The sequence below is a fragment of the Canis aureus genome, chromosome 6 (genome assembly GCF_053574225.1).
Source record: "Canis aureus isolate CA01 chromosome 6, VMU_Caureus_v.1.0, whole genome shotgun sequence".
In the NCBI taxonomy this organism is placed as follows: Eukaryota; Metazoa; Chordata; class Mammalia; order Carnivora; family Canidae; genus Canis; species Canis aureus.
In genome coordinates, this window is record NC_135616.1 from 73217359 (window position 1) to 73228400 (window position 11042).

The 11042-nt window shown below is 45.6% G+C and overlaps 1 long non-coding RNA gene and 1 pseudogene across 1 annotated transcript; one reads left to right on the forward strand and one right to left on the reverse strand.

Moving 5' to 3' along the window:
• Positions 1-35: 35 nt before the first annotated feature.
• Positions 36-9501, forward strand: LOC144315269 (uncharacterized). Its single transcript, XR_013381012.1, has 4 exons — positions 36-443; positions 5390-5432; positions 5823-5938; positions 8572-9501. It is a non-coding gene; the product is annotated as an uncharacterized LOC144315269 (long non-coding RNA).
• LOC144315267 (dnaJ homolog subfamily A member 1 pseudogene) lies at positions 2564-3765 on the reverse strand (annotated as a pseudogene).
• Positions 9502-11042: the final 1541 nt, after the last annotated feature.

Genomic DNA, 11042 nt, shown 5'->3' on the forward strand with positions numbered 1-11042 from the left:
GTCTTGATTTCTCTAGCTAATGCTTATGTAATGGTCATATAGTTGGCTATACTCTACCCAGGATAGGACTTGTTCCTTTTTTTTTTTTTTCTAGCTCTCAACAAAGAGATACTAAGAAAGCAGGGCCCCAGCAAAGCCATGCTTTGCTGCTGATTTAGAATCTGTAAGCTAAAATGTGATATAACTGTGTCCTTTGTCTTCCTGGCTAATGACCAGTCATGGAATACCAATAAGAGTTCCTACTTTTAGCCTCTTGAGCCTGGCCCCCTCTTGCTGGTGAGCTCCCCAATCAACATCCCTCTGATACCTCTTTAAGCATCAAGCAGCTGTTTAATGCAAGGTTCTCGTCTGTTCTTTTCCCTTTTTCTTTATCTTGGTCAGTGGATTAGCCAAGATTGATTTTTCTGCATGGCTGGGGAAGGCCTAAGGTTAAAAGATAAAAGGTAGATTTCTTTTAAATGTAATTTATATTTCTTTTCTTGGCATTAGTTTTGATAGCAACCACAGAATCACTTCAGTGTTCCAGAAACACCTGGGCCCCAACCACAGATGCTGGAGCATGGCAAGCCTGGACTTCCCGCACAGCACAGCTGGGTGGTCCAGGTGGAGCTGGGTCAGATGCCATCCTCTCTCACTCTCTCTCTACCCCTCCCTTTCCGTCTTCTTTCTCTCCACCCCCATCTTTCTTTCTCTGACTCCTTCCAAATTTGATTCTGCTTGCAAAACGCAACGAGACATCACACATTTATCCTACGCTACTGTTCTTTCAGGTCAGTGTGTATTTATCTTTTGCAAGATTGGACTAAAGAGCTCAAGGGGAACTGTTTCTGAGTCAACCAGATGACAAAAGAACCAATTGATTCATCCAGAAAGCCTGTCAATTCAGCAGGACATCATTGGCAGGAGTGGTGTTGTGGACAAAGCTGGCCCCTGATGGACTCAATTTTCCATTTTTTGCCAGACTTCTCTTTGGCAGCCAATAGACCCTGTCCCAATGCCATGCCAGGTGTGATGAATAACCCTCTCCACCACTGGGTGTGTATCTTTCCATTTGCCCATGTAGCAATCCTCCCTCTGTTAAATAGCAATGGGCAATTTTATAAATATTCTCTGCTAAGGGCTGGGCACTCTCTGGAGCCGGAGGCAGTGTGGCGGTGGCAGTGGTAACAAAGGGGGCGACATGAGGCTAGATAGCAGGAGAAGGAGAGAAGTGTGCAGGGTCGGAAGCTGATGTTCAATGCACAGGGCTAAGCAGGGAGAGAACGTTTGAGAAGACGGGGAACTTAAGAGCACAGGCAATTCAAGCTGAGCAATGCTTCAGGGGGTAACTGAGGCCATGCCCCCTGCTCCACCACTTCCTTTCCTCCTTCCTCCTCTCCTCATTTACTTATGCTAAGATTGGAAAGGGACATTCGAGTGATCCTTACATGTGTCTCAGCCACACTTAGTTACATTCAAAGAGCTGGCTTTGATCCAGCCAGCCATGAGAGAGTTTCTAAATGCCAGGATGGGGTTTCAGACAGCCAACTGGACGTCAGTCCTGCACGTTGAAGCTTCTTCTGCCATTGGGTCAATCGGTGGAGATGACAAGAGGATTTGGGTGGTTTATCCAACCCAGTGAAGCTACAACCAAGGAACAAAATGGAAACCTTCACGTCAGTAACGGGAGATAGAAATAGGCTCACGGGCAAACTGGTTGTCAACACAAAAGGGAAAAACTGGAGAAACCACAAACTGGATCAATTAGGATTCTCTTGGTTGCAGGTAATAGAAATCTACTGTGTCCAAGCTTCGGTGAAAAGGAAGTGTATGGGTCAATCCAGTTAAAATGTCCAAGGGTACACTAGCTTCGGGCACACTGGACCAGATGCCCCATCACACCTGGTGTGTCTCTCTGCCCTTCTCTGAGCTGCCTTCATTGTCAGGCACATTTTCCCCTCATAGTGGCAGCCCTCCAGCATTTCCAGACTCAAGCTCCATCTTGTCAATACCAGCAGAGATTGAGGATAGGCTCTCCTTGGATCAATTTTGCTCATCTTTTCTGTCTGGAATAATTACTGTGACCTGGGAGACAGGATGCTCTCACCGATCAGTTGTTGGTCAGCTCCAGCTAACATACACAGTCCAGGAGGGGGCAAGGAATGGTCCTGCTGAGAAAATAGGGGTCTTCTTTACCTAAGAGGAAAGTGCTGGCAGGAAACAAGCCAACAAGCAAACCAAAACAGATGTCCACCCCAGATGCTCTAAAAAAGCCAAAATCATAAAACTTTGAACCAAGAGCCGTCATGCACCAGGTGCTAGAATCTAGAAATAGGTCAGATCTATATGGGGACTCTAGGCTTCTGTGACAACTGCCCAGACCACATTTGGTACAAACTCGTTCAGGGCCTTTCTGGCCTACTTCTGGTTGCTCGTATTTATTTATTTATTTTTAACTTTTAAAACACTACTATAGTTGAATATTGAAACAAAAACAATAGCAAGTAGGGAGCTATTATTATAGTCCTTTGCTCATTCACTACTGCATATCAAATGCCAGCAGCAGTGTTACTCTCTGGCCCCATTACGAGGTCTGACACTGAACCACCCCCCCCATCACCAGGATGATGTTCATCATCTTCATGTGCTTCCCCATTGTAATGGCGCCGTCTTTCCTGATTGGGATCAAAGTCCACCAGTTCCACCTGGTCCATTTCATCAGTCTCTTCTACTTCCTTCCTCTCAGGTAGGAGTTTTTCCAGCAAAGAAAGTTTATCAGGAGAGAGAAAGCCATTCTCAGGGAAGTTTACCTTAAATTCGATGATTAGGTGACTCTTCTCGCATTGTCTATGATTAATTGGCATGCCTTCGTTTAGCACACACTTGATATCCCCATGTTTGACGATCTGACGTGGATGAGAGGTGATGACGATGGTTCGGTTGTCAAGAGTAGATATTGGCTTTTGAAAGCCACACAGGGCTTCAAGCAGCTGTATATCCATACACATGAAGAGATCTTCGCCTCGTCGAGTCAAAACAGCATGGTCCTTCTGATCTAGAACAGTGATAATAGCTCCTGGTTCCAGTCCCGGTTCTTGGTCTCCCTCACCATGGAATGTTATTTTCTGGCCATCTTTCATGCCTTTCTCAATATGCGCTTCTAGAATCTTCTTCTCTCCAACTATCTTCCTTCTGCTGCAGCTTTTACATCTCTCTTTAGGACTGATCCGTTCCCCATGGCCCTGGCACTCCATGCACAGAGATTGAATTTGCTGAACCATTCCAGGTCCTATCTGATGAATTCTTATTTGCATTTTAGTACCTCGGCAATTGGGACAACATTCAACTGCTCCTTTCTTACCACCTCCGCCTTCACATTAATCTCAAATCACATTTTTTTTGCAGAGCTAGTTTTTTTGTTGCACCATTAAATAAATCTTCTAAGGTTACTGAGAGCTGATGTACAACATTTTTACCTCTCCTTTCTCTCTGCATCCTTCCTCGTCCTCCAAAAAACATATCAAAGATGTCCATGGGGGAGCCAAAACCACCCCCAGTTCCACCTTCTTTAATTGCCTGTTCTCCTCCTTTGTCATAGAATTCCCTTTTCTTTGCATCAGAGAGCACTTCATAAGCTTGAGAAATCTGTTTAAACTTCTCTCCTTCATTTGGATTCTTATCAGGGTGGTACTTCAAGGCCAGTTTCCTGTAAGCCTTTTCCAATTCCTCCTGGGTGGCATTGAGTTTGACCCCCAAAACATCATAGTAAGTGGTTTCTTTCACCATTTTCTATAGCCGGTGAGAGGGCTGAGGCTGGTGTGGGGGAGCAGGAAGGAGCGCATTGCTGGGCTCAGCTTGGGCAGCTGCCACCCCTCCGCATATTGAACGTTCTGGAAAGTTCCCTCTGGTTGCTCTCAAAAGGAACTTGCCATTTCCAGGCCAGACCCCAGACACCCCATTCCAGGAGGGAATCCCTTTATGGAATTTCAGGGTGCCCTTCGGTCTTTCTCCTTTTCATCCTTTCACGCTCTGGTCTCATAACCTCACCACCCCTCCCTGCTCCATAGGCTTGCTCATGGGTTTCTGCTGCTTCACACAGTAATCAGAAAGGATCATCTGTATGGCCATTCTAGTGAATGTAGTCACTGAGGCAGACCCCACTCTCACAGACACACAGTAGATACCTGAGGACCTGAGTGGGAGTTTAACACGGTGGCCCACGTACTGTGGAAAATAACTGGAAGAGAGGACAGGAGGGCATAGCTACATAATCTCATAGCTGCAAAGCATAATTTTGGTCACATTTACCAAAATTTTGCAAGGAGAGGGAAAAAAGCCCGTACTTATTGGAAGAGTGATCTTTATTTACACAGCTCCCAGGATTGGTGGTCTCACCCATAGGCCAAGCCCTGACAAAGGACACACACCAGTGAGGACACAGGGAGGGGGAGCAGAGCTGCGGGCCATGGTGCTCAGTGGCCTAATTATCAAAGCTGCGTCTCCATCCTGTTGCTATCCATCCTGGAGGGGCATGGTGGCTGCTGCCAGCAGAGAGGAAAAATTACCCGGGCTGACGCCTCCAAATAATTGATAATTTGCCTAAATGAACAAATCAAGTAAGATTTAATTGTTGGCAGGGATTACCACCCAAGAATGGCAAAGTATATAATTGCTTAAGCATCACACATGGCTTTCCATGAGCCCTTCTGCCCTCCCCCCTTTCTTTCTTCTAAACCAAGTATAATTGTTTAATGACATTGATGGGAAATAGACTTGTGACATTATAAATGACACTTATGACAGAACTGTCAGCTGGTGACAGCTCGCTGACAGCCCCAGTGAGAAATGAATCATTTTAGATGCTTTATGATTTGCTCATTTAATGTCACAAATAAGATCTTGCCATAAAACCACACAGAATCTCATCCCCTAAGGGACAGTCGGGTTGTAGTCCTCGCTCCAGGATGGTGGAAACTGGTGGGGTCTGGAGTCCACGGCTGGGGATATTTGGTAGTAGCTCCCCTGTACCTCCAATTCCAAGGAGAGGCTGAAGTTTCCCTGGGGAAATCTGCCCCCGGACAGAGTCTGAATTTAGTTTGCTCTCCTGCCGCTTGTTTAAGGAAGCTTTCAAGAGGGAAAGAGCTAACTTGTTGGGACTGATGCTAATAAAGACAGAAAGCTGAAAAAATGGAGAGGTTATTTTTAGCTGGGTAATGGGGAGTAAATGGGGCCACCCTGTGATATGCTAAGAGATGCTTGCTCTCCTTTCTGCCTGGAACTCCCACACTCTCTGCTGGGCAGACATCTGTTAATTGCTTCCTGTTGGACTTTACTTTGACACTTGGGGAAATGGAAAGAGACTGTCTAACCATCTTTTTTTTTTTTTCTCCTCCCCACCCTCCCCCCAAAGATGTCTCTGTGGGATTTTGGAGACGGAAGAAAAGGAAGCAGGGGTGAGTTCAACACACGGTGCCTAAGGCAGCTTAGCCTGGATTTTATTGAAAACCCTTGTGTGGGGCTCCCGACAATCAGAGTCACTCAAGTTTTTCTTTCCACACTCCCCTGGCCTGAGCTCCATTTAATCAGAACACATGCTTATCTCTCGACCCACCTTTCTGTATGTTTTACTAATCTTATAAATAGACTCTTAAGAAAATAACAAAATGAACTTTCCAATTTGTAATCAAAAAACCCCATGCATCTCCATGCACCTGCACCAGTGCTTTCTTGTGGGGGCAGTTCTTGCGGCCCAGCAGCAGGGGGCTAAAAGCCAACTTTCAGGAGGTGAAGGTGGTCCTTTCACTGGCACCTAAGCTTTTCTCTGACTTTTTCTTCACGTTTAGGCTGAGTTTGTGCGCGCTGGTGTCTATTGCCTTTGGGTGGGTGACGTAGTGTGACCAATGCCCACGAGGTGGCGACAAACGACCTCCTGGCCGGAGGACTGGATGGATGCAAAGAGGTGGGTGAAATGGGTTTGCTTTCTGTCCTAACCCGAAGGATAACCACTTACTGGATGCTGACCACGTGGCAGGCACGCCCAGAAGTGCTGTTTATACATTAACTTACTGATTTATCTTTGCAGCAATCCCTTGAGTCTTACAAAAGATAAGGAACTGGTTTGCCCCAGGTCACATACTTGGTGGTTGGCAGAGCTGACATTTGACCTCCTCTCTGACTGAGGACATGGGCTGTGATCTTATGTACTACACTCTCCTGGACCCTAAAGGAAATACCCTATTAATTCGGGGAAGAAGTTGAATGGCCCAAACTATGTCTCACCCTCACTGAGGTCTGTAGCTCCCTTCATCCTTCACTGTCATAAAATAAAGGAGTCCAGAAAGACCAGGGACTTAGAATCCGAGAGTTAGAAAAGTCTTGACCATCTACTCCAGGCACCCATTCAGTATAGGACTTTTTCAGGCACAGGCCCGAAGGAGGATAAGATAGTCTCTGCTGGATCTCTTCTGGGGCCAGGATGTCAAATGAAGATGGCATGGTTCCCTCTCTATCTTCCCATGGTCACCTTCCTCTCCAAGAAGGGAAATTCAGAAGAATGAGACCAGAAGGAAGATTCATAGCCCCTGTTCATCAAAGCATTTGTCGGGAACACTGTGGATGTGATGCTTGTATGTGTCAATATGATTGGGCCACAGGGTGTCCAGGCGTTTGGTTGAGTCTTATTCTGGGTAGGATGTTTCTGGGGCAAGGTTAACCTTTGAATTGGTGGACTGAGTAAAACAGACGGCTTTTCCCAGTGCAGATGGGCCTCATCTGAAGCATTCAGATGGGAAGACCTGAAAAGAACAAAAAAAGGCTGATCTCTTGCAAGTAGGAGAAAGCTCCTCCTGCCTGACCACTCTAGAGCTGCAACATAGGTTTTTCCGTTTCTTCAAACTCAAGCTGAAACATAGGATCCCCCCAGAGCTTAAGCCTGCTGGCTTCAGACTGGAACTACATTTGACCCTTGAATAACAAAGGGGACACTGGCCTCCTACACAGGCGAAAACTCATGTATGACTTTTGATTCCCCAAAACTTAACTATTAATAGCCTACTGTTTACCAGGAGACACATTTTGTCAACCCAAATTTTAACAGTCAACACGCATCTTGTATGTTATAGACTATATTCTCACAACAAAGTAAGCTATAGAAAAGAAAATGTTACTAAGAGAATTATCAGGAAGAGAAAATGCATTTACAGTAGGATACTGTATTTATTGGAAAAAAAATCCATATGTACGTGAACCCGTGCAGTTCCAACCTGCGTTACTTAAGAGTCAACTCTATACTATCGAGTATTGACTACTGAGCCCACTCTTGTGGGTTTTGAGCTTGCCCACTGAAGATCTTGGGACTTGGCCCCCATGATGGCATAACCACGTGAGCCAACTCCTTGTAACAAATATAAGAGACACTACATGCATCCATATAGGCACATACATACCTATATGGGCCGATGTGCAAACATCACCTAGAATGCTACATTCTAAATTCGAATTTTTTTTTTCAATATCTGTATCTGCCTGTCTTCTGTTAGTTCTGTTTTGAGTCAGCAAGAGCAACTGGACAGCAGACCAATGCAAAGATTCGGTCATTCGGTCAATAAACATTTCCTAGGGGGACGACAGAGAGCCTCCTAGGAGAAGCTTAGCCGCAGAAACAGTAGTGACTTCTCTGGCACAGCTCAGTGTATTCGAACAGGAAAGGAGAGTGGAATGCAGATTTCCAGGAAAGGACGTCCTTGGGATGGACCGTATACAGCTTTGCCTTCTTGATGGACAGGCCAGCTTTGGGGGCCTCCCTTAGTTTAAAAGATGACCCCTGAAGAACAGAAGGGTCTCTTGGCGTGGGTGTAATATTCTTTTAGAGGTAGTTACCCAAACCTGGTAACTACCACCTGACTGAGGAGCTGCAAATGTGAATGTTGAACATCTGAGCCAGAGATGGTTCCTTTCTGCCCTCCCCATATCCTCTCTCCCCCTAATTCTTGACCCTCCACTCTCATTTCTTGCCTGTCATGGGGGAGTTTGTAGCATCTTGTGGCTTTGGCTGACACCTCTCAGGAGGAAACTAGACTGTCACCTTCGTGCAGTACCTAGCAGGCCAACCATCATCTAGATTTCTACATTTTAAAATCAAACACTTTTGTTTTAACCATTAAAGTGGCCGCTGGCCGCCACACACCCCCAAACCAGGTTTCTGTCTGGGGTGCCCCCCACTCCCGGGGACCTCTGGGCTGATGGGCTCCACAGTCTGAAATCCCCTCCGGTGCACCTCCCCTGCTTCATCAGTTGCTACCAAGGCCTGCTTCCAAACGTCTGTCAGATTCACCCTTATCTTTGGTTTGTGCTGTTGGGGTGTTTAACACTGCACACCTGGGTGCCTTCAATGGCCTCCTGGGGGGCTCCCTGTTCCTCACTGTGCAGCTCAAATAGTTCTGGTCAAATGCCCCTTGAACCTCACCTCTCTCCTGCTCCAGACCCTACACATGCTTCTCAGGGTCTCCCCCTGCTCGGGGACACACCCCTCGGCCTGGCTTGCAGGTGATGCCCCCTGTGTGCTTACTCACTCCTTTCTCCCTTCATTTCCAGCCTCTGCCCATCCTCCAGGGCTTCCCTGTGATGTGTGTGAGGAGCATTCCAGAAGCCCGGGTGCGGGACTGGCCAGTGTTTTCTGCCTTCCATGTTCCGCATCCTGCCTGCCGCCCACCCCCTCTGTAGCCCACCAAACCCCTCGGATGCCTCATCTACATTCTGATCCCATTTTTGTCTAATTTAAAATTTAATTACTCAAGTGATACCATCTCCATAGCCTTTAAAGACAAAATTTCGTAGACAACACTTAGGCCCCCTTAGACAACTCTCCCTTGTCCAGAGGCAGCATGGTGCAGTGGTTGAGGTGTGTATTTCCAGATGTTTTTTGATGTTTTTATACACATATATGTGCCCGTAGAGAATACATGGCATTTTCGCTGCATGTGGCCATTTTTCACATAAATGGCATCTTACATTTATTTATATTTTGTAAAATTCCTGGAGATCTATCCCTGTGAGCCCACCTGGATGAGCCTCACTCTGGTTAATGGTGGCTACTTTTCTGTAGTATGAATCCATCACTGTTTATTTGACTGCTGCCCTTTGCACAGGCGCTAGATTGTTCCAGGGTTGAGGTTTACAAACGCTGTTTACTGAACAACTGGAGGGCACGTCCTTATGCACGTGCGTGAATTGCTTCCACTGGTGGCATTTTCTTGTCAGAATCACGCAGTAAGATTACGATGGGAGCTGTGGTCCCTCCAGAGATTCTCAAGCACCAGCCCCTGAGAGGCATTTGCACAACAAACTTGGAGCTCCGTAGTCTCATTCCCATTTTAGGGGTGAGAAAACTGAGGTTTAAAGAGGCGCAGTGGGTCAGCCTTGAAATCCCATCCCACTTAATGTTCTTCCTCCTACCAGTCCCTTGTGCCGAGTCCTTTCCTTCCAGCTCTGCTGTGAATTTCGTGACAGCGGGAACTACTCGCCTATTCCCTTTCATTCTCCACTATGTCCTGGATACACAATAAATCTCAATAAAACTTGATTGATTATTTGGAAGACAAATTAGCGCTATCATCTTAACTAGCAGGATATTTTATTTAGGTATTTTAGCAACAATAAGAAGATACCAGCATCATAGAGTAGCTGGTTAAAATATTATTAGAAGTTAATTCATATTTTAGCAGATAATTCCTAATTAATTCGCTGTAGTTATCTTGTTAAACGTCAATTAAATCTCTCCACATTCCTTACAGGTTTCTGCTATTCATAAAATGTAATTATACAGCTATTGCCCACGTATTCTTTATTGCTTATATAATCTACTAGTTAAATACAAGTCAAAAAGATTTATCTTCCAAGTTCTTAATAACATCACTAAATGTCCTAATTAATAATCAATAATCCATTTGCATAATTAATTGGGGAAAGAGTCCTAATGAGATGGTGCCTTGCAGCAAGCCAGGCTGAGGCTAAAACTTCATCTCCTATGGCAATCGTTGCTCAGAGTACAAGAGATTTTTGAGCAACTCAGAATCCCTTAATGCTCCAGGAAGGGCGGCGCGTAAGCCCTAATGACAACAGTTCGTGTGATTCTGTTGGCACATCCTGATTGACATTGTTTCTTAACAATATGTAATGTGAGTATCTCCGTGGAATAGAGACTATTTCTTAGATAGGAATTTTCACGGACACAGGCTCAGGTGAACAAAAATACATTTCTTCCCTTTCCTGAAAGACAATTCAATTCCCTAAATCGGAATCCTTATTCCACTTGGTTCACAAACCTAATGTAGTCACTCTTTTTTTAAAGATTTTATTATTTATTTATTTATTTATTTATTTATTTATTTATTTATTTATTTATTTATTATTTGAGAGAGAGAGACAAGAGAGCACAAGTGGGGAGAGGGAGAAGCAGGCTCCCCACTGAGCAGGGAGCCCGACGCAGGCCTCGATCCCAGGACCTGAGGCGAAGGCAGGCGCTTCACCGACTGAGCCACCCAGGAGCCCCTAATCTGGTCCCTTTCAAGTAAGCTCAGTCCTACGTAGTATCTTCTCTGGCAAATAGGGTTATAATTCTCCCACATTCTAGGTTTGAAAAGCAAAGCAAAACTCTCCCTTTCAGCTTCTTCCCTCTCCCTAGTCCTTGGCACCGATTTTTAACTGGGAGGAGGGGGTTTTACAAGACATGCCACCGTGATGTCATCTGGACAGGGGCTGACAATTTCCCAGGTTTCACCTGTTTGGGTCCCGGCTGTCATCCTTAGATATAGGATGAGAATGTGGGGTCCTCGAGGAAGCCCCTTTCATACAGGTCCCACTGCAAAGTGTTCAGTCTACACTAATCTTATTCACTGAAGGATTTTTGGGTTTACTGTAGCCTCCAGCTACCCAGGTTCATGAAGGTTCCTCTTCACATCCTTGTTCCTGGGTATCCATCCACCCTTCTTCAGTCCTTCCTAGCCTTTCTCGTGAGCTTGGGGATCACTTAGTTGTGTGTCATTTTTTTGACGATGGAAACACTA